Source organism: Oncorhynchus masou, chromosome 32 (assembly GCF_036934945.1).
Source record: "Oncorhynchus masou masou isolate Uvic2021 chromosome 32, UVic_Omas_1.1, whole genome shotgun sequence".
NCBI lineage: Eukaryota > Metazoa > Chordata > Actinopteri > Salmoniformes > Salmonidae > Oncorhynchus > Oncorhynchus masou.
The window spans coordinates 24,459,427-24,481,599 of NC_088243.1; positions in this window are offsets into that span (position 1 = coordinate 24,459,427).

Consider the following 22,173-nt stretch of genomic DNA (forward strand, 5'->3'; position numbering starts at 1 on the left):
ACAAACTATAGTTTTGGCAAGTCAGTTAGGACATCTACTTTGTGCATGACACAAGACAGATTATTTCACTTATAATTCTCTGTATCACAATTCCAGTGGGTCAGAGGTTTACATACACTAAGTTGAAACAGTTTGGAAAATTCCAGAAATTGATGTCATGACTTTAGAAGCTTCTGATAGACTAATTGACATAATTTGAGTCAATTGCTGGTGTACCTGTGGATGTATTTCCAGGCATACCTTCAAACTTGGTGCTTCGTTGATTGACATTGTGGGAAAATCAAAATAAATCCGCTAAGACCTCAGAAAAAAATTGTAGACCTCCGCAAGTCTGGTTCATCATTGGGAGCAATTTCCAAATGCCTGAAGGTAACACGTTCATCTGTTCAAACAATAGTATGCAAGTATAAACACCATGGGACAACACAGCCATCATACCGCTCAGGAAGGAGACAAGTTCTGTCTCCTACAGATGAACGTACTTCGTTGCGAAAAGTGCAAATCAACCCCAGAACAACAGTAAAGGACCTTGTGAAGATGCTGGAGGAAACAGGTACAACAGTATCTATATCCACAGTAAAATGAGTCCTATATTGACATAACCTGAAAGGCCGCTCAGCAAGGAAGAAGCCACTGCTCCAAAACCACTATTAAAAAGCCAGACTACGGTTTGCAACTGCACATGGGGACAAAGATGGTACTTTTTGGAGAAATGTCCTCTGGTCTGATGAAACAAAAATAGAACTGTTTGGTCATAATGACTATCGTTATATTTGGAGGAAAAAGGGGGAGGCTTGCAAGCCGAAGAACACCATCCCAACCGTGAAGCACGGGGGTGGCAGCATCATGTTGTGGGGGTGCTTTGCTGCAGGGTGGACTGGTGCACTTCACAAAATATATGGCTTCATAAGGAAGGAAAATTATGTGTATATATTGAAGCAACATCTCAAGATGTTAAAGCTTGGTCGCAAATGGGTCTTCCAAAAGGACAATGACCCCAAGAATGCTTCCAAAGTTGTGGCAAAATTACTTAAGGACAACAAAGTCAAGATTTTGGAGTGGCCATCACAAAGCCATGACCTCAATCCTATAGAAATTATGTGGGCAGAACTGAAGAACTGTACGAGCAAGGAAGCCTACAAACCTGACTCAGTTACACCAGCTCTGTCAGGAGGAATGGGCCAAAATTCACCCAACTTACTGTGGGAAGCTTGTGGAAGGCTACCCAAAACGTTTGACCCAAGTTTAACACTTTATAGGCAATGCTACCAAATACTAATAGAGTGTATGTATACTTCTGACCCACTGGGGATGTGATGAAAGAAATAAAATCTGAAATAAATCACTCTCTCTACTATTATTCTGATATTTCACATTCTTAAAATAAAGTGGTGATCCTAACTGACCTAAGACAGGGAATTTATACTAGGATTAAATGCCAGGAATTGTGAAAAACTGAGTTTAAATGTAGTTGGCTGAGGTGTATGTAAACTTCTGACTTCAACTGTATGTTAACGGGGGCTATTTTGAGCACTTTTCTCTTGGGATGTTTACTTGTTTTCATTGCTTTACTGGGATGCTTCATAGAAGTAGAAATGCTCATGTTCCTACTAGGGCCCACCGCCTCAGTGCTACAGTATAAATCTGGTTCATAGCTGTAAGATCAGCAGAGGCATTCAGGGCAGTTAGAGAGACACAAATTCGCTTCCTTACATTGTTTTTTACCAATGCCCCTGGTATAATGTACATTTGAATTATGACAACTCACTGTCACAATGGTAGGGATTAACTGAGCTGGGCTTGGGTCATTGATAAGTTATTGTCTCAACGCAGCCTTATAATGCAATGAAAGGATCCATGAACCCAAATGATTTGGGTTGATCGCATCCTCGTTATGTTTTGTTTCCAAAAGATATCGAAATTGTCAACAGAAATTACACCCATTGAGCTGCAATAGTCACATAAAAATTACAAAAAAAAGAGAAAGAATCCTGCTAAAGCATTCAATGCACCGATTCAGAGGGCACAGGGCCAGATATGATGGGTATTGTATTAGTGTCTAGCAGAGACTCAATCAGCTCTTTAAAATTCAGTTCAGCTGCCCTTCATAATGTCATTAATACCTACCTGGACTACGATAGAATTGATTTCCATGTCTTGACGAAGTAGATCCGGAAGCAGATTAGTAATGTAATTTACTCAAGCTCTGGGAAAGGACATGGTTTTTGCACCAGGAACGGTCACATTTCTTACCATGTCCGCCCACTCCTACGCTGCACAGGATTCGGAGAACCCTTTATGGACAGGCGAGATAACTTGAGCCTGTTGCTCCCGGTGCAGGCCTCTGACAGATGGAGAAGCCCCGCTCGATTCAGAGCAGGGACGGAAGGTTGTCGACTTCGAAATCATAGGAGTAGGCACAGCGGCCACAGACACAGGTACCCCCAGTGACGAAGGTGCAGGAAGATCAGGCTCCAGGATGGCAAAACTATTAATTGTTTGTATCCGTTCCTGGTCTCTCGTTTACAGGAGGTCGCTGTCTTCGGCTTCCACGGGTCGTGACATGCGACCATGGTTGATTGCCATGCTCCTCTTGCTGTGCTCCTTCGAATCTGCTGTCAGATGAAGGAGCTCCTGGCAACAGCGGCCAGTCGGATAACGACAAACGACAAGGCGGAGATGCATCCAACAAGCGCAAACGCCATCCAGCCACCGGCATAGAAAAGGTAAACATTCCACTACGTTTTCCCCAGTTTCTTACGTAGGCTGGCGACCTGCGTGATCAAGGAAGCCATCTCAAGCCTATAATCCTCAGCAAGCAAACAATTGCAGCATTGGCATTCATGAGTAATCCGGTTTGTCCAGAAACACAGCGTAGTAGATACAACTGCAGCGCTAAAACCATTAATTTATTTCTCCAGACAAAGTGGGCTCCATTGCAAAACTAACTTCGTTAGCTTGATGGCAAGCAGCTTAGCGGCTCTGTCAATCAGGTTTCAACCTGCCTGTTAAGCTGGATTCCGGGACAAGAAATAGCGGCCTTAGCTGTTAAAAGCTAACTGTGTCGCCGAATTCACGCAAAAACAAGTTTAGTATTTATATTTAATGAATATTGGTTATGTTTTAGTCAAAAATAACAAACTGTTTCCAGCATACAGTGTCCAGCTGTGCAGTCTGATGACGTAGGCTCAGAGGAAAGGAGTTTGTGTAAACTGATTTGTGAGACAAATCTGTTTAAGGTCTAGTAGCATATTTAAAAGGATCCACCTTCCTTGCGGATCTGTTTTAACAGTTCGGGTTTAAATGATTGTTAATTAATATTATCACTCCTTTTGAGTTTCTTTGCCCATGGGAGAAATATATTTTGCCCCCACCCAGTCCTTTTTCCATACAACTTCGTCTGAAGGTATAGAATGAGTTTCCTGCAAACAATATATATTATATTCCCTCTCTTTTAGCCAGATAAAGACTCATCTTATTTTCTTATTATCTGCTAAGCCATTACAATTATAACTAGCTATGCTTATTTCACCACTTACCATTATGAGATACAACTTTTGATTATACTTACCATAATATATGTTTGTAAACTTACCATTAAGAATTGCCATGATAATTGAGCAGGAATGGGATGATTTGATTAACCAACATCTAGTCCTAGCTGATGGAGCTCGTATACCTCTCTTTCCCCCAACATCCACACATGCTGGTCCCAGTTATGACAAAAGGAGCACCTCTGTGCAGTCAGACCGTTTGATTATTCTGTGCCGCCAGGGTCACAATAATATTCACCCTCTCTGATTGTCTGAGTGTGACTCACTCGCCATGGGTTATTGCAGAGTATCGCCAGCACTGCCACTACCTGGGTGAGGTACTCTACCGAAATTCCTACCGGCTATGTACAAGGTCATCAAGGGTCTCATTAGCAGCTTTGAGAAAATCCTTGTATATTATGCTCACCCATTTGGGGGCTTTGACTTTTGGACCAATCCTGGCAGGCAGGCTCTGACTCTCGAGAGTACAGTGCTGATGTAGTGGGCTGCTTTAGTTCACCTTTCTGTAATGGCTGCGTAGGCTACTTGCAATAGGCCTATAAAACTGGACTTCTCCTTAGGGGGTGGATTGCTCAGGTCGATGTCTAGGATATAGGGTTGGCACCGTTCCATCATTAAAGAAATTATATCTTCGCAAAAGTGAAGACTCGCTCTGTCACAACTCCTGCTCGCAGACACACATGGGCTCTGGCATTTGTAACCATTTCCCTTACTGTTTTGATAATGTTACTTATTAACTGTACTGTGTCACTGACACTCCTTCCCACCCATTTGTCTCTTGGAATAAAAAAAAATGTTTTATTCTTCAGCTTATTTGTACACATATCATTGTTCTCTCATTCCTGCATGCCTTTTCTTGTTGTTGGTATTCCTCCTCGGTTTGCTGGTGAGTTGACAATCTAGTCAGAGCCTGACACCACAGCCTGTCTCTTCAGACTCCGGGGCCAAGTGGAACAGAGAAAGCTGCACATACATCAAGAGTACAGCAGGAAGGGGATTAAACTCCTAAGCAGGCAACCTTACACCAGGTAGAGCAATGTCATCACTCAGCTGGAGGGAGACTGGCCTTGTTTCTGACACCTGTTTCTTCTTAAGTCCAAGTAGCGCAGTGAACAATATGTCCTCTCCACATACTCCATACTGGGAAGAGCACTAACTCTTGCACTAACTTTCTTTGATAAGTGTAACGTTAATGTTTTACCGTCAATACCTGAACATAGGGTAAAGGTGACTGAAAATACCAACTTCTCATCGCACTGGTCTTTGCTTTTCTACATTATAAATCTCATGCTACAGGTGGATTTACACCTCACAAAAACAGCTAAATTATAGCCTGTTTCAGGTAGTAGTGTCTCGCTATTGTAAGGCCGCTATAGCTACCTATTAGTACTGGTAGCAGCAGTGAGACAGTGGTTTCAGTCTGATCTGGGATCTGTGCTGCTGATCCTCTCCAGCCTTCTCTCCTCAGCCAGTCACTAACGAGCCACATGTGTGAGGATCTGTAAATTGGTCTGGAATGCCGTGCTGTACCTCCTATCCACCCCCCAACTCCACTGCTAGAGATAAGGGAGCTAGCAACAGCTGGGGATGTCTCCCCCAGCAGATCCCTTCTGCTGATATGCAGGTTAGATTTTTCCCTCTCTTTCGCTCTAATCTCTCTCTTCCCCCCTCTCTGAGTTCCTTACTTGCATTTCTTCACATCTGTCTGTGTGCCTTCCCCATCAGTTTTCCTTACTCTTCTCTAATTCACCTTTTACTTACATGTAACTCAAGCTGCATCACAAGTCTTCCATTGATATTGATGCATGGTTTACCTTGACTTCCTCAAGTTTCAATCTGCCCTCAATCCTCAATTGTGTGTTATAGAAAGACCAGAAACTTAGCCTAGCGGCTACTATGTTCAATCTGGACATGTGAGTGGTTGGGGTAAACAGAATATTTTAAACATAATATTGCTAATATCGGAGTGAACACATGCGTAGTTGGTTGCGGTGAACCTCCTTAGAGTGACACTCAAGCCATATTTTACATAAAGCCACACTATTAGATGTGCATACCATAAAGAGGAGTAGCTTTATTTTGACACCGTATTGCTCCATAGGCAACAGTAAGGCTGTGTAACTAAATGGAACTAGATTAACCATTTCTGAGTGGTTGCACAATGGTGTGAAGAGAAAGTGTTCAGCTTGACGAGGTTAAAGGCCTTTGGAACTAAGAGGATGCTCTTATGAAGTTATTTACACACTCAGAAAAAGCTGGATTTTACATAGTGAAGATTTACGGAGAGAGTAAAAAATGTGTGTGGAATGTAGGAAGTAGCCCATAAAGACCCGGCTCAGCACCTGAAGATGGCTCACAAACAGGAGTTACTGGTTTAGTTATTCTAGACAGCTATATGTTGATTTAGACAGGGTTACGGTGAGGTTTAAATGTTTCCTATCATTCAATCTAAAGTAGTACCCCCCTCCCCCCGTCTTTTAAGTCACGACCATGGGACTCAAGAGTCTCTGAAAGCTATGAAGCACTCATCTTAGATGTACAATTGAATTGCTTATTCAATATCCAGAAGATTAACAGATATGCATTTGTCTTTCGTAATATAATATCACATTTTAATTTCATTTTCAAGACCGTCTACAGTTTATTTTAGGAACTTACGCTGTGGCCAGTTTATTAGGTAGACCACCCCATTCACGAAAATGGTTCACTCCTACAGACAGTGAGTCAGGTGGCGGTGGCTTGTTATATAAAGCAGGCAGACAGGCATTGAGGCATTCAGTTACTGTTTGGTTGCACGTTAGAATAGGCAAAACGAGTGACATAAACGACTTTGAGCGTGGTATGATCGTCGGTGCCAGGCATGTCAGATCTCGTATCTCAGAAACTGCTGCCCTCCTGGGCTTTTCACACACGATAGTGTCTAGAGTTTACAGAGAATTGATGCTTTTTGTTTGTCGCACCAGTCAGCGGCAGTCCTGTGGGCTAAAACAGCTCTTTGATGAGAGAGGTCGAATGAGAATGACAAGAATCATGCAAGGCAACAGGCGGAACACAAACAGACAAATAACGGCATAGTATAACAGTGGTGTGAAGAACGGCATCTCAGAACACAACTCATCGGTCCTTGTCACAGATGGTCTATTGCAGCAGACGACCACATCGGGTTCTACTCCTATCAGCTAAAAGCAAGAAGAAGTGGCTCCAGTGGGAATGTGATCACCAACACTGGACAACTGAGGAGAGGAAAACATCGCCTAGTCCAATGAATCCCAGTTCCTGTTGCGTCATGCTGATGGCAGATTCAGGATTTGGTGTAAGCAGGATGAGTCCATGGACCCATTACATTTACATTACATTTAAGTCATTTAGCAGACGCTCTTATCCAGAGCGACTTACAAATTGGTGAATTCACCTTCTGACATCCAGTGGAACAGCCACTTTACAATAGTGCATCTAAATCATTTAAGGGGGGGGTGAGAAGGATTACTTATCCTATCCTAGGTATTCCTTGAAGAGGTGGGGTTTCAGGTGTCTCCGGAAGGTGGTGATTGACTCCGCTGTCCTGGCGTCGTGAGGGAGTTTGTTCCACCATTGGGGGGCCAGAGCAGCGAACAGTTTTGACTGGGCTGAGCGGGAACTGTACTTCCTCAGTGGTAGGGAGGCGAGCAGGCCAGAGGTGGATGAACGCAGTGCCCTTGTTTGGGTGTAGGGCCTGATCAGAGCCTGGAGGTACTGCGGTGCCGTTCCCCTCACAGCTCCATAGGCAAGCACCATGGTCTTGTAGCGGATGCGAGCTTCAACTGGAAGCCAGTGGAGAGAGCGGAGGAGCGGGGTGACGTGAGAGAACTTGGGAAGGTTGAACACCAGACGGGCTGCGGCGTTCTGGATGAGTTGTAGGGGTTTAATGGCGTAGGCAGGGAGCCCAGCCAACAGCGAGTTGCAGTAATCCAGACGGGAGATGACAAGTGCCTGGATTAGGACCTGCGCCGCTTCCTGTGTGAGGCAGGGTCGTACTCTGCGGATGTTGTAGAGCATGAACCTACAGGAACGGGCCACCGCCATGATGTTAGTTGAGAACGACAGGGTGTTGTCCAGGATCACGCCAAGGACACAATGGAGTTGTCAACCGAGATGGCGAGATCATGGAACGGGCTGTCCTTCCCCGGGAGGAAGAGCAGCTCCGTCTTGCCGAGGTTCAGCTTGAGGTGGTGATCCGTCATCCACACTGATATGTCTGCCAGACATGCAGAGATGCGATTCGCCACCTGGTCATCAGAAGGGGGAAAGGAGAAGATTAATTGTGTGTCGTCTGCATAGCAATGATAGGAGAGACCATGTGAGGTTATGACAGAGCCAAGTGACTTGGTGTATAGCGAGAATAGGAGAGGGCCTAGAACAGAGCCCTGGGGGACACCAGTGGTGAGAGCGCGTGGCGAGGAGACAGATTCTCGCCACGCCACCTGGTAGGAGTGACCTGTCAGGTAGGACGCAATCCAAGCGTGGGCCGCGCCGGAGATGCCCAACTCGGAGAGGGTGGAGAGGAGGATCTGATGGTTCACAGTATCGAAGGCAGCCGATAGGTCTAGAAGGATGAGAGCAGAGGAGAGAGAGTTAGCTTTAGCAGTGCGGAGCGCCTCCGTGATACAGAGAAGAGCAGTCTCAGTTGAATGACTAGTCTTGAAACCTGACTGATTTGGATCAAGAAGGTCATTCTGAGAGAGATAGCGGGAGAGCTGGCCAAGGACGGCACGTTCAAGAGTTTTGGAGAGAAAAGAAAGAAGGGATACTGGTCTGTAGTTGTTGACATCGGAGGGATCGAGTGTAGGTTTTTTCAGAAGGGGTGCAATTCTCGCTCTCTTGAAGACGGAAGGGACGTAGCCAGCGGTCAGGGATGAGTTGATGAGCGAGGTGAGGTAAGGGAGAAGGTCTCCGGAAATGGTCTGGAGAAGAGAGGAGGGGATAGGGTCAAGCGGGCAGGTTGTTGGGCGGCCGGCCGTCACAAGAAGCGAGATTTCATCTGGAGAGAGAGGGGAGAAAGAGGTCAGAGCACAGGGTAGGGCAGTGTGAGCAGAACCAGCGGTGTCGTTTGACTTAGCAAACGAGGATCGGATGTCGTCGACCTTCTTTTCAAAATGGTTGACGAAGTCATCTGCAGAGAGGGAGGAGGGGGGGAGGGGGAGGAGGAATCAGGAGGGAGGAGAAGGTGGCAAAGAGCTTCCTAGGGTTAGAGGCAGATGCTTGGAATTTAGAGTGGTAGAAAGTGGCTTTAGCAGCAGAGACAGAGGAGGAAAATGTAGAGAGGAGGGAGTGAAAGGATGCCAGGTCCGCAGGGAGGCGAGTTTTCCTCCATTTCCGCTCGGCTGCCCGGAGCCCTGTTCTGTGAGCTCGCAATGAGTCGTCGAGCCACGGAGCGGGAGGGGAGGACCGAGCCGGCCTGGAGGATAGGGGACATAGAGAGTCAAAGGATGCAGAAAGGGAAGAGAGGAGGGTTGAGGAGGCAGAATCAGGAGATAGGTTGGAGAAGGTATGAGCAGAGGGAAGAGATGATAGGATGGAAGAGGAGAGAGTAGCGGGGGAGAGAGAGCGAAGGTTGGGACGGCGCGATACCATCCGAGTAGGGGCAGTGTGGGAAGTGTTGGATGAGAGCGAGAGGGAAAAGGATACAAGGTAGTGGTCGGAGACTTGGAGGGGAGTTGCAATGAGGTTAGTGGAAGAACAGCATCTAGTAAAGATGAGGTCGAGCGTATTGCCTGCCTTGTGAGTAGGGGGGAAGGTGAGAGGGTGAGGTCAAAAGAGGAGAGGAGTGGAAAGAAGGAGGCAGAGAGGAATGAGTCAAAGGTAGACGTGGGGAGGTTAAAGTCGCCCAGGACTGTGAGAGGTGAGCCGTCCTCAGGAAAGGAGCTTATCAAGGCATCAAGCTCATTGATGAACTCTCCGAGGGAACCTGGAGGGTGATAAATGATAAGGATGTTAAGCTTGAAAGGGCTGGTAACTGTGACAGCATGGAATTCAAAGGAGGCGATAGACAGATGGGTAAGGGGAGAAAGAGAGAATGACCACTTGGGAGAGATGAGGATCCCGGTGCCACCACCCCGCTGACCAGAAGCTCTCGGGGTGTGCGAGAACACGTGGGCGGACGAAGAGAGAGCAGTAGGAGTAGCAGTGTTATCTGTGGTGATCCATGTTTCCGTCAGTGCCAAGAAGTCGAGGGACTGGAGGGAGGCATAGGCTGAGATGAACTCTGCCTTGTTGGCCGCAGATCGGCAGTTCCAGAGGCTACCGGAGACCTGGAACTCCACGTGGGTCGTGCACGCTGGGACCACCAGATTAGGGTGGCCGCGGCCACGCGGTGTGGAGCGTTTGTATGGTGTGTGCAGAGAGGAGAGAACAGGGATAGATAGACACATAGTTGACAGGCTACAGAAGAGGCTACGCTAATGCAAAGGAGATTGGAATGACAAGTGGACTACACGCCTCGAATGTTCAGAAAGTTAAGCTTACGTAGCAAGAATCTTATTGACTAAAATGATTGAAATGATACAGTACTGCTGAAGTAGGCGAGCTGGCAGTGGCTGCGTTGTTGACCTTGTAGGCTAGCTGGCAGTGGCTGCGTTGTTGACACTACACTTGTTGACACTACAAGTGTAGTGGTGTGGGGAATGTTCTCCTGGCACACGCTAGGTGACTTCATACCAATTGAGCAGCGTTTGAATGCCACAGCGCGTCTGAACATTGTTGCTGACCAAACCCATCTATGAGATGAGATTGAACGGCTGTTGGCAGCATGAATGTACCACCGTCCAATCTGCAGCAACTGCGTGACGTCATCACATCAGCATGGACCAACATCCATGTGGAACGTTTCCGACACCCTGTAGAATTGATGCCCCGAAGAATTCATGCTGTTCTCGGGGTCCGACCTGGTACAGTTTACCTAAGACATTGGCCACTGAATTGTGTGTGCAGGACATCTTTTGAGATCCTTCAGGTTGTAGGGAGTCACACAGTTTTCACACAAATTTTGACACACATAAACATACTCGCACAATGCCTGCATTCACAAGGCCCTTCTCTCCTGTTGGCCATTCCTGTGCAGCATAAATTAGAGAGCTAAATGTGATCCTCTTGTTGCCATGATGCTGTTGAAACTTAACGGAATCTCTGGGAGATGTACAATCTGCCTTACAACCCTGAAATAAATCCTCCAAATGTAGGAAATTACCTACGACAAAACAACCCAGTGATACATGAAAGAATCACACCCTCTTTACTGACTTGGACCTTTTGGTGTTTCACTCTCTCTGCCTCTTACCCTTGGCTTTTTGGGTTGAAATAGGAAAAGCATTCTTTCTCTCCTGCCCTGTGCCAGGTACAAAGCGTGTGAAAACACTCCGGATACAAGGCGATACCGCTCACAGATTATGATTAACATACGCACGTTGAGGATGTGCAAACAGACCATCGCTTCCTTCTCCTCGAAACAGCAAAAGATAGAAAAATTAGGAGCTAGATAAGGGGATCTGACTCTCACCCCACACGCACGCACGCATGCATGCACACTCAAACACACAGACACACACACACAAACCCCCCACTGCCAACACCTCATCCAGAAAAGAACCGTGGCAGTGAGGAGATATGCGTGAGTGACCACTCAGAGAGAACTTGGACAGGAGGATATTTGTACAAGATATTAACAGTTTTCTCCTTTGTATATTCCTCCCTATCCACCCACTGAGTACAGCCTAGTTACAGATTACTCTCACTGAACATTTCCTTGAATCATTGTGTTGAGCTGAAATAAGTTGAGGTGTGTGTGTTTGTGTGGGGGGGGGAGATTTATTTATACTTTTACTTTTGATAATTTACTATATTTTAGCAATTCTATTTACTTTTGATACTTAAATACACTACATGACCAAAAGTACAAAACTACACGTCGAACATCTCATTACAAAATCATGTGCGTTAATATGGAGTAGGTTCCCCTTTGCTGCTATAACAGCCTCCACTCTTCTGGGAAGGCTTTACACTAGAGGTTGGAACATTGCTGCGGGGACTTGCTTCCATTCAGCCAAAAGAGTATTAGTGAGGTCGGACACTGATGTTAGGCCTGGTTCGCAGTCAGCGTTCCATTTCATCCCAAAGGTGTTCGATGGGGTTGAGGTCAGGGATCTGTGCAGGCCAGTCAAGTTTTACCACACTGATCTCGACAAACCATTTCTGTATGGACCTTGCTTTGTGCACAGGGGCATTTTCATGCTGAAACCGGTAAGGACCTTCTCCAAACTGCTGCCACAGGTTGGAAGCACAGAATTGTCTAGAATGTCATTGTATGCTGTAGCATTAAGATTTCCTTTGCAGGAACTAAAGGGCCCATCTCAGACCATGAAAAACAGCCCCAGACAATTATTCCTCCTCCCCAAAACTTTACAGTTGGCACTATACTTTCTTTGGGGCAGGTAGTGTTTTCCTGGCATCCGCCAAACCCAGATTTGTCTGCCAGATGGTGAAGCGTGATTCATCATTCCAGAGAACACATTTCCACTGCTCCAGAGTCCAATGGCAGCGAGCTTTACACCACTCCAGCCGGTGCTTGGCATTGGCATGGTGATCTTAGGCGTGTGTGCAGCTGCTCGGCCATGGAAACCCATTTCCTGTAGCTCCCGACGAACAGTTATTGTGCTGACGTTGCTTCCAGAGGCAGTTTGGAACTCAGCACTGCTGTCCTGTGAGCTTGTGTGGCCTACTACTTCATGGCTGAGCCATTGTTGCTCCTAGATGTTTCCACTTCACAATAACAGTGCTTACGTTGACCGGGGCAGCTCTAGCAGGGCAGAAATTTGATGAACTGACTTGTTGGAAAGGTGCCATCCTATGACGGTGCCATGTTGAAAGTCACTGAGCTCTTCAGTAAGGCCATTCTACTGTCAATGTTTGTTTATGGAGATTGCAGGGCTGTGTGCTGTCACACCCTGACCATAGTTTGCTTTGTATGTTTATATGTTTTGTTTGGTCAGGGTGTGATCTGAGTGGGCATTCTATGTTGTGTGTCTAGTTTGTCGGTTTCTGTGTTTGGCCTGATATGGTTCTCAATCAGAGGCAGGTGTTGGTCATTGTCTCTAATTAGGAACCATATTTTGGTAGCCTGTTTGGTGTTGGGTTTTGTGGGTGATTGTCCTTTTGTCCTTAGGTCTGTCGTGTGTTAGTTTGCACCAGTATTAGGCTGTTTCGGTTTTCGTTACGTTTATTGTTTGTAATGTATTGATTCGTGTTTCTTCAGTTTTATTAAACATGGATCGCAATAGAAACGCCGCATTTTGGTCCAACTCTCTTTCACCTACAGAAAACCGTGACGTGCTCAATTTTATACACCTGTCAGCAACGGGTGTGGCTGACATAGTAGAACCCACTCATTTGAAGGGGTGTCCACATACTTTTATATATCTAGTGTATATTTTAAACCCAATACTTTTAGACTTTTAATCAAGTACTATTTTACTGGGTGACTCGCTTTTACCTGAGTCATTTTCTGTAAAGGTATCTTTACTTTTACTGTGTGTGTGTGTGTGTGTGTGTGTGTGTGCGTGCGTGCGTGCGCGCGTTATGGACGGACTCTCAAACATCTGAAATAGCAGCAATATTTTCCAGTGAGTGCAGCTTGAAAGAAAATGGCACTCAACTAATGTTTTTAATAAAAAGTACATGCTGCTGAAAGGGAAATGTAATGGAACGTAGAATCAAAGGCATTGGGTTACGCTGCTCTCTGGGGAGGGGTTTCCCCTCTTTCACTCACATTTTTTGCATTATCATTTCTGGTATCCAATAAGCCAGCCATGTCCCCCCATTTATATTTTCCAGCTGTATAAGACGACTGAGATGGATAATTGGGGGGGTGACATTGAATATCTAATTTCTTAGTCATTGTACTCTTTCCTTTGAATTTCCTTTAAATGTTAAAACAATGTTACACACACCTATGTGATACTACAAATGTATTTCATGCTCAGTGTGACCTTGTTGGAATATAACTCTGTCTGAGAAATGTTACAGGGTGATTATAGACCATAAAACAAACAGTATATGGAGGACAAGTGGAGAGATGGACTGACATATTAGGAAAAGTTGTTGTTTGAAACACGGTGATAGAAGTTCCTCCAAGTGCCAGTCCTTCAACTTGTTTGTCCCTCTCTGACCCATTTAAACTAATGGAGGACCTGCATCATATCCTCCTTCACACCATCCAGTTACCTATGGAGAGGTGTTGAGCTCCTGAGGGCTCTTGGCCCAATGCAGTGGAACACTTACAAAATGCAGTTAAGCGATGTCTCAGTTGATCCATTTTATTAGCCTCATAATTCTGCTGTTCAAATACCCTCACGTTTTAACGTTTCCTTGTCGGCAGATGTGAAGGTGTTATGGGTTACACTGTAGCTATAACATTCTCACACATATTCTCTTCCTCTTCCCCACTTTATCCTTATCCATTTTGTCATCAAGAATAATGAGAAGAATGTGTCTGCCTCTCGGTGCATGAGTGTATGTGTACTCTCTCCCTCTCTGTGAGGCTAACCAGATCGGCAGTAGCGAGGCATCTGCACTGGTTGACAGTCTTTGGACTTCATCTTTTGTCGGTAAATAAGGTGATAGTACAAACTGTACTATGCACAGAAGAATTTAAATAAGTGAATGAAAACCTTTAAATCTTACAGTGACAGGGACATTGTAGTGCGAAGTATATTCACAGATGAAATGCTATTTTAGTTGTGGATGTTTTGTCATTCCTATGTTCAACTTGTGTTTTACTACGGAGCCTGTGACCACTGGTACCATGTGCAGTATCATCAGGAGACCAAGAGGGACTTTCCAAATGGAGACATCAGACTGTGTAGTCGAGGGATTCGTCACGCCTTAGTCCTGGACACAGGAAAGGAAGTGGCTGATATGATCGTCGAATGGATCCACGGCAATTTGCAAACATGGAGCTCGTTTCAAATACACTCTAGCCAAGTGGCATGACAGTGCGAATGTGATGTAATGAAATGTAATCAAAATCTCAATTGGATAATGATATTATAGGTTTATGTTACCTAAATAAATTTAGTGACTACATCTGGATGTGAAATTAAAGCATTATGATATTTGTGCAAATCATTGTCAAAGCTCTTTCGTACTCACCAAACTAAACTAGTTCCCTATAACGTGTGATTTTAACCACCACAGTACCATCACTGCCTTATAGTTACAGAGATATCAGGTAGGCCTCAACAACCAAGCTTTTATTTGGACATTGGATTTATATCCCATTTCTATTTTAAGATGTGTTTGTATTTTAATATGTAGCGAAGTGAAGTAAAATTAACAGAACTTTGATAAGATTATTAATCTAATTGTATTTATTTGTGTACCACCAATCATGTAAATATGTATTTGTTGGTGCCAAATGTTTTTTGGGCTGCAGGAAATTGTGATACTACACTTTGTAAAGTAATGGTATGTGTTTGTTTGCTGAAGAGGACCAAGCAAAATCAGCTGGAAACTATTGATACATTTGATTAGTTCAGACATTCTTAAATACACTAATGTAACATATGTGTCTATAAAAACAGAACATATCGAAAACAACGTCCATTTCGCCATGGAAAAATGCACGTTAGTGTCAAACAATCTCAAAGGCATATTAACTCAAACATGCTTTCCTGCTGCGTGGAGAGAAAAATGTTGTTTCTGAATTATCCCAGACTCCTGTAGATCATGTTTGATTGCACATGGCAAAATGTGTTGGCACTTCAACTCAGTTTTATTTTATTTAGACTTTTCTGTGTTCTGTCAACACAGTCTGATACAGATAGCTTGTTTCCATTTCCTGCCCTAAGGTGTAGTACCAGAACAATGTGTTTTTACAGCAGTGCATATTTATTGAATTCAGTCCTAAATCTGTGATGAAACAACGACAAGGCATGCTCATCATTCCAAAAGGTTAACTCCATCTAAAGTTGGATTTCCTATATTATGGAAATCTGAGAAACTCTATTTCTGACAGGAATCTGCAGACTTGGTGTTCATCTTTGACCTTCAACCTCTGGCAGAGTACTCCTTCCACTGTTGGCCACCAGCCACTGGTGATGTAACCATTTACAGGAAAGCTCTCTTCAAAAAGCCTTCCTTGGTATGTGTGTTTGACAGGGAGTCTCTAAACCTTGGTTTATTAATTGGCTGGATGTATTTGATATCTGCCATGTTGAACTGCAAATGAATATGGAAGGCTTAGTGTTATCTGAAGCTTAGGCTCCTGTTGAATACACACTGAGACTAATGTGTTTATACCATTGTGATGGATGAGATCTGGGGTGAGAGAGTTACAGGCTAGATGGGGTTTCGTTCATCCTTGTCATTTCAGAAACAGAGACTAAATTAGAGTTCAGAAACAGAGACTAAATTAGAGTTCAGAAACAGAGACTAAATTAGAAAAGAATTACACAAACCAATTGGTGGTGCAGTAAAGTTGTGTGTTTATTATACTGTTAATCCTCTACTGAACATATGTTTGCGAGTTGTGCTCGTGTCAATTTGTTTTTTACAGGACTTTTGATTATAAAAACTCAGCAAAAAAAGAAACATCCTCTCATTGTGTTTATTTTCAGCAAACTTAACATGTGTAACAATTTGTATGAACATAAGATTCAACAACTGAGACATAAACTGAACAAGTTCCACAGACATGTGACTAACAGAAATGGAATAACATGTCCCTGAACAAAGGGGGGAGGGGGTCAAAATCAAAAGTAACAGTTAATATCTGGTGTGGCCATCAGCTGCATTAAGTACTGCAGTGCATCTCCTCCTCATGGACTGCACCAGATTTTCCAGTTGCTGTGAGATGTTACCCCATTCTTCCACCAAGGCACCTGCAAGGTCCCGGACATTTCTGGGGGGAATGGCCCTAGCCCTCACCCTCTGATCTAACAGGTCCCAGACGTGCTCAATGAGATTGAGATCCGTGCTCTTCGCTGGCCATGGCAGAACACTGACATTCCTGTCTTGCAGGAAATCACTCCCAGACGAGCAGTATGGCTGGTGGCATTTTCATGCTGGAGGGTCATGTCAGGATGAGCCTGGAGGAAGGGTACCACATGAGGGAGGAGGATGTCGTCCCTGTAACGCACAACGTTGAGATTGCCTGCAATGACAACAAGCTCAGTCCGATGATGCTGTGATACACCGCCCCAGACCATGACAGACCCTCCACCTCCAAACCGATCCCACTCCAGAGTACAGGCCTTGGAGTAACGCTCATTCCTTCGATGATAAACACAGATCCGACCATCACCCCTGGTGAGACAAAACCGCAACTCATTAGTGAAGAGCACTTTTTGCCAGTCCTGTCTGGTCCAGCGACAGTGGGTTTGTGCCCATAGGCGACGTTGTTGCCGGTGATGTCTGGTGAGGACCTGCCTTACAACAGGCCTACAAGCCCTCAGTCCAGCCTCTCTCACCCTATTGCGGACTGATGGAGGAATTGTGCATTCTTGGTGTAACTCGGGCAGTTGTTGCCATCCTGTACCTGTCCCGCAGGTTTGATGTTTGGATGTACCGATCCTGTGCAGGTGTTGTTACACGTGGTCTGCCACTGCAAGGACGATCGGCTCGTCCTCTTCAATCGTGTTAAATCCATTTCAATCATTGTAGATGAAGGAGAGGAGAAAGGTTAAAGAATATTTTTTAAGCCTTGAGACATGGATTGTGTATGTGTGCCATTCAGAGGGAGAATCGGCAAGACAAAACATGTAAGTCCCTTTTGAACGGGGTATGGTAGTAGGTGCCAGGCACACCGGTTTGTGTCAAGAACTATAACGCTGCTGGGATTTTCACACTAGACAGTTTCCCGTGTGTATCAAGAATTGTCCACCACCCAAAGGACATCTAGCCAACTTGACACAACTGTGGGAAACACTGGTGTCAACATGGGCCAGCATCCCTGTGGAACTCTTTCGACACCTTGTAGAGTCCATGCCCCAACGAATTAAGGATGTTCTAAGGGCAAAAGGGTGGGGTGCAACTCAATATTAGGAAGGTGTTCCTCATGTTTTGTACACTCGTTGTATGTTCTTTCACATCCATTGACTTGCTTTGTGATTGCAGTCCCCTACCTCTTTCACATTTCTCTTAACCCCCCCCAAAATGGGGATCACTCCTAAGAAAGATTTTGTGTGACAATGAAATGTATCATTGATGACAAACTATTGGGTTTTTAAATTCTATTTCCTACAAAGAAAAACAATGTAGTGGTGTCTGAGTTAATATTTTCTCTCGTTTGCGCGTATCCATTTAAAGCAATGGCACGGTCTCTTTATCAAATTGCCCACAATTCAGAAAGTCCTGTGACTACTTTCTGTCTCTTTAGGAGGGGTTAAATAGTCTTTCTTCCATAAAAGTACAACTAGATGGCAATAGAGACAGAAATGTGCAGGCAAAACACACAAGAACTGATTCAGGACAATTATTCCCATTCTAAAGATGTAGTGGCATTTCCCTCAGCTGGGTTGAACCGATGCAGGGACCTAAAACAGACTCCAGGGCCCATATTCATAAAGAATCTGAGTGGGAGTTCTCATCTTGGATCAGTTTTGATTATATGGACAGGGGGGGGTGGGGCAGATCCTAGATCAGCACTCCTACTCATTTTAGTCAAAATATGAGCCAAAATACTTTGCAATTATTTCTGCCAGTGTATAAATGTCAAGTTGCCAGAATAGCAGTACGTTAATTAATGTAATTTCTTTTTCAGAATCTGGCAAATTATTGGAATTCAACCATTTCTTGACCGCTTAAGTGAAGGTGATCTCTGTGTTTTGAATGCAATAACCAATACTATTATTTGAGCAAAAAATTATATAATCTTAGAAGTAAGAGTTTGCTTTTGTCAGAGAAAGCATTTATAGCTTTAAGTTGTCAGCCATTTTTAGGTCTGGAAGGATGTGTTGGGCTTGCTGGCAACTGAAGGATTGCAAATTGTAGGACTGTAAAAGGATAAGGTTCTTGAATTGCCTTTGGGCAAAGTCATCTAAGATAAAACATGTTTTTCGACAAGTTCCCATTTGGTTTTTGCTTGATTGAAATAAACTCAAGCTCAGGAATGACACCAGTGGATTAAACTAAACATTGAATTTAAGTCTTAACCACCCAGTCTTCAAACAGGTATTGGATTCACGTTTCACCTCGCGGGCTTACATTTCAAACGAGCTGAGTGAAAATATGGATTCCAAGACTGCCACTGGGGAAATGCAGTATCCCAAGTATATAATTTGTTGGCCAGTGGAAGGAGAAACTGACGTTAGTTATACAATACCGGCAACATTGTTATTCTGAGGACAACATCTTGGTTTAAGCATTGTCTACACATTGTTGCATGCTTCGGGGTCATAATTAATTTTTTTTCTGTCAAGGAACTTGGTAGTGACCATGGACTGACAGCCGAGGTACCTGTGCATGCTCAAAGATCTGCTTTAGGTAAATATATCTTCCCGTACCCAAACCCCAAGCTAGTTTTTACTTATGGAAAACAGAGGGAAACATGTCTGTAGAGAAAACCATCACCAGCTGCATTGTGGAGATATTGAAGGAAAGAATCCCTGTGTAAACCAAGCCTACTTTAATCTCCATTTTTGGCCCCCATTAAAGGGAATGACAAAAACCCTTAATTTGCTTATACTTGATTTAAACCATGAGACAATGGTATTTTGTGGAGGGAAATGTAGTAATCTTGCACTGGTGGATTGAATTGTGGCAAATCAAACAAGTATTACTGTTTAATGTCTCTTTAGTGGGGCAGGTCTCTTTCTGGTTCTTTCCTGTTCCACCATCGTCTGCAACAAATCAGAATTTTACCAAGTCCCTTTCCTTTGTTATGTTTTGTTATGACATTTAAGAGAGATTATTTTCAGCCTCCCTCAAATTGTTATAATAAAATTACATCATGACATATCCAAATCCCACAACATCAACTATGGGTTATTTTTGTCCCAAGGTCAAAAGCTCCTGTCTCTATTGATGTCTATGTTTCAAATCTAGCTAGTGCCATACAGGGAAGACTGTGGTTATCACAGTTTTGCTCTTACCTGTATTACGAAGGCTCTCAATGGCACTTAGTCAGGAGGACAGGAAAATTACACATATTATTATCATCAATACAATATTTAATCAAATAATCTGTACAAAAAAACAGATGACCAGAAAATGAGGATAAAGTGTGCTTACATATTATTTTTCAAATATATACTACTATAAGATATTTCCAAAAGAGAAAAGAGCTGTTTACAGTTAATTTACAATGACATTATTTACAGACCTTTATAACCCATAGAATACATACATACACACAGTGCACTTTACATGAACACATGTAGAACTAATGGCCGTCTAACGGTTAAATCTCAAACATTTCCCTTCTCAACAAAATAGCTTTTACTTGTACTATAATCCTCATACATGTATTTCATACAATTTGTGTTTGTGAACTTCATATGGGTTTTTGCCAGAAAGCAAATGCTCTCTTGTTCAAAAAAATCCACAAAATAAATGTGGAAAGGAGGGGAAAGAAAGGGAAAGGCTACCTTTTTTGAATTTAGGAGCAAAATGATGGGGAAGACTGCATATTTGAATAGGTAGGAGCAAAATGATGGGGAAGACTGCATATTTGAATAGGTAGGAGCAAAATGATGGGGAAGACTGCATATTTGAATAGGTAGGAGCAAAATGATGGGGAAGACTGCATATTTGAATAGGTAGGAGCAAAATGATGGGGAAGACTGCATATTTGAATAGGTAGGAGCAAAATGATGGGGAAATACACATTGCATAGATGTTAAGTACTGGGCATTTCATATCAGAATCTCACTTCAATAATGAATAAATGTGGTTACAAAGAAAATATGTTCGTGTTAACAGATACTAACTTTAACATTGCTAGATCAAGCTGCAACTGATAATATGGTTAAATTAGAATTAAGCATGCAGATCTCGAGACAGAATGCAGTCATACATTCACAGCAACATGTTGTACTGATGAAGCATCCATGAGTCTCAAAACAACCTCCACCCTAACCATTGCACAGCTTTCACCTTTTTTTGCCTTAGGCTTAGAGTCTGGGATTTTGAGGCATTTTTCCCCAAAGATTTCCACAACACTCCACACACTCAAAGCACATCCCAACATGTGTCAATTGTTCTTGGCAAAATTGCTCAATCTTTGTCAAGTTAAATGGTGATCATTGATTTACAGCCACAGATTTTCAAGCAGATTAAAGTTTACTCACAGTCACAAAATGTGCAACTATATGTGACAACTGTGCAGGGTGTGAATACTATTTCAAGACAATGGACGTGCTAAGACAAGCTTGGTGAAGTAAACATGCAATGAAGTATGGAACAATCCAATCACTGCCTTGTCCTGACATTTTTATGAAAATGTGTTTGGCATGATGATTCACAAAGAAACAGAAAAAAAGCAATTGTACAAAGTAGTTGTAATAGGACACGGATACAAGCAAAGCAGACACATAGAAATGTTTCTGATATCAAGGCACAGCATACTAGAGGAGCTGCTCTCTGGACTACATTAGCTTTGGGGATTTGTTTTCTGCCTGACACTTTTGTTTAATTATCCTTTGCCATATTTATGTCATTTTTAATCAAGAAGCTTCTATGGTAACTGTTTTCCACTGAGTTTCAACTGCAGTGACATTCTGCTATCTTCAAAAAGGAGAGTCACTTTTTTTTGAAAATGTGAACTGTGACTATCCAACAGGACTATCAGCGAAAATAGTAACCACTTTTCTTAGAAAATGTGTACAATAGAGTTTACAGGAAGTTATATCATTACGCCCCTTTTTATTTGACTAATGTTTAAATTGTATTAAACATTTATAGAAATCATGGCAAATTGATGGGAACTTTGCTATTGTTCAATGTCTGTTAGGTGATATCAATTATGTTGGGGGAGCTGTATTATCTGCCTCCTGGAGATTCTGCCACTGAATTTCCTCTGCTGTTTGAAAATAAACCACAAGCAGAGATTTTCTTGCGGTCGGTTTGTTTTTGAGCATAGTCCTTAGTTCAAAATGCCAGTATAGTCATTTTAGATGGATTTTGTTTAATTCACAAAGAACCAAATCGGTTGAACATAATCGTGAAAGAAACCCGTAAAAAATAAACAATCTCTGGTTTGGATGAAAAAATGTAGAACAAAATGCAATAAAGCTGCTTTGGATTTTGGTTAGAAAGTAAATGAAATATTTTAACAAACATCATTTCAAACAAAAGCCGCAAACGCTCAAATATGATATTAGTACAAAGTATCACCTATTTGCCGTTTGTGCAAAAAGATGGAAATATATCTACTTCAAGAAAATAATCTATAGATCTCAATACACCAGGCTAGGGTCATGCAGAAGGGTTCGCTAATCTCAAATTCCATTCAAGAAATTGAGTTTAACTTGGAATGACAGGAAATATAATTCAATTTAAACTGAGACTCTGTGATATGACGTTACCACAAACAGCGTTGCAACCAAAGTGTTCACGAGAGTTTAGAGCAAAAGGCTTTTACCAATACTATGAA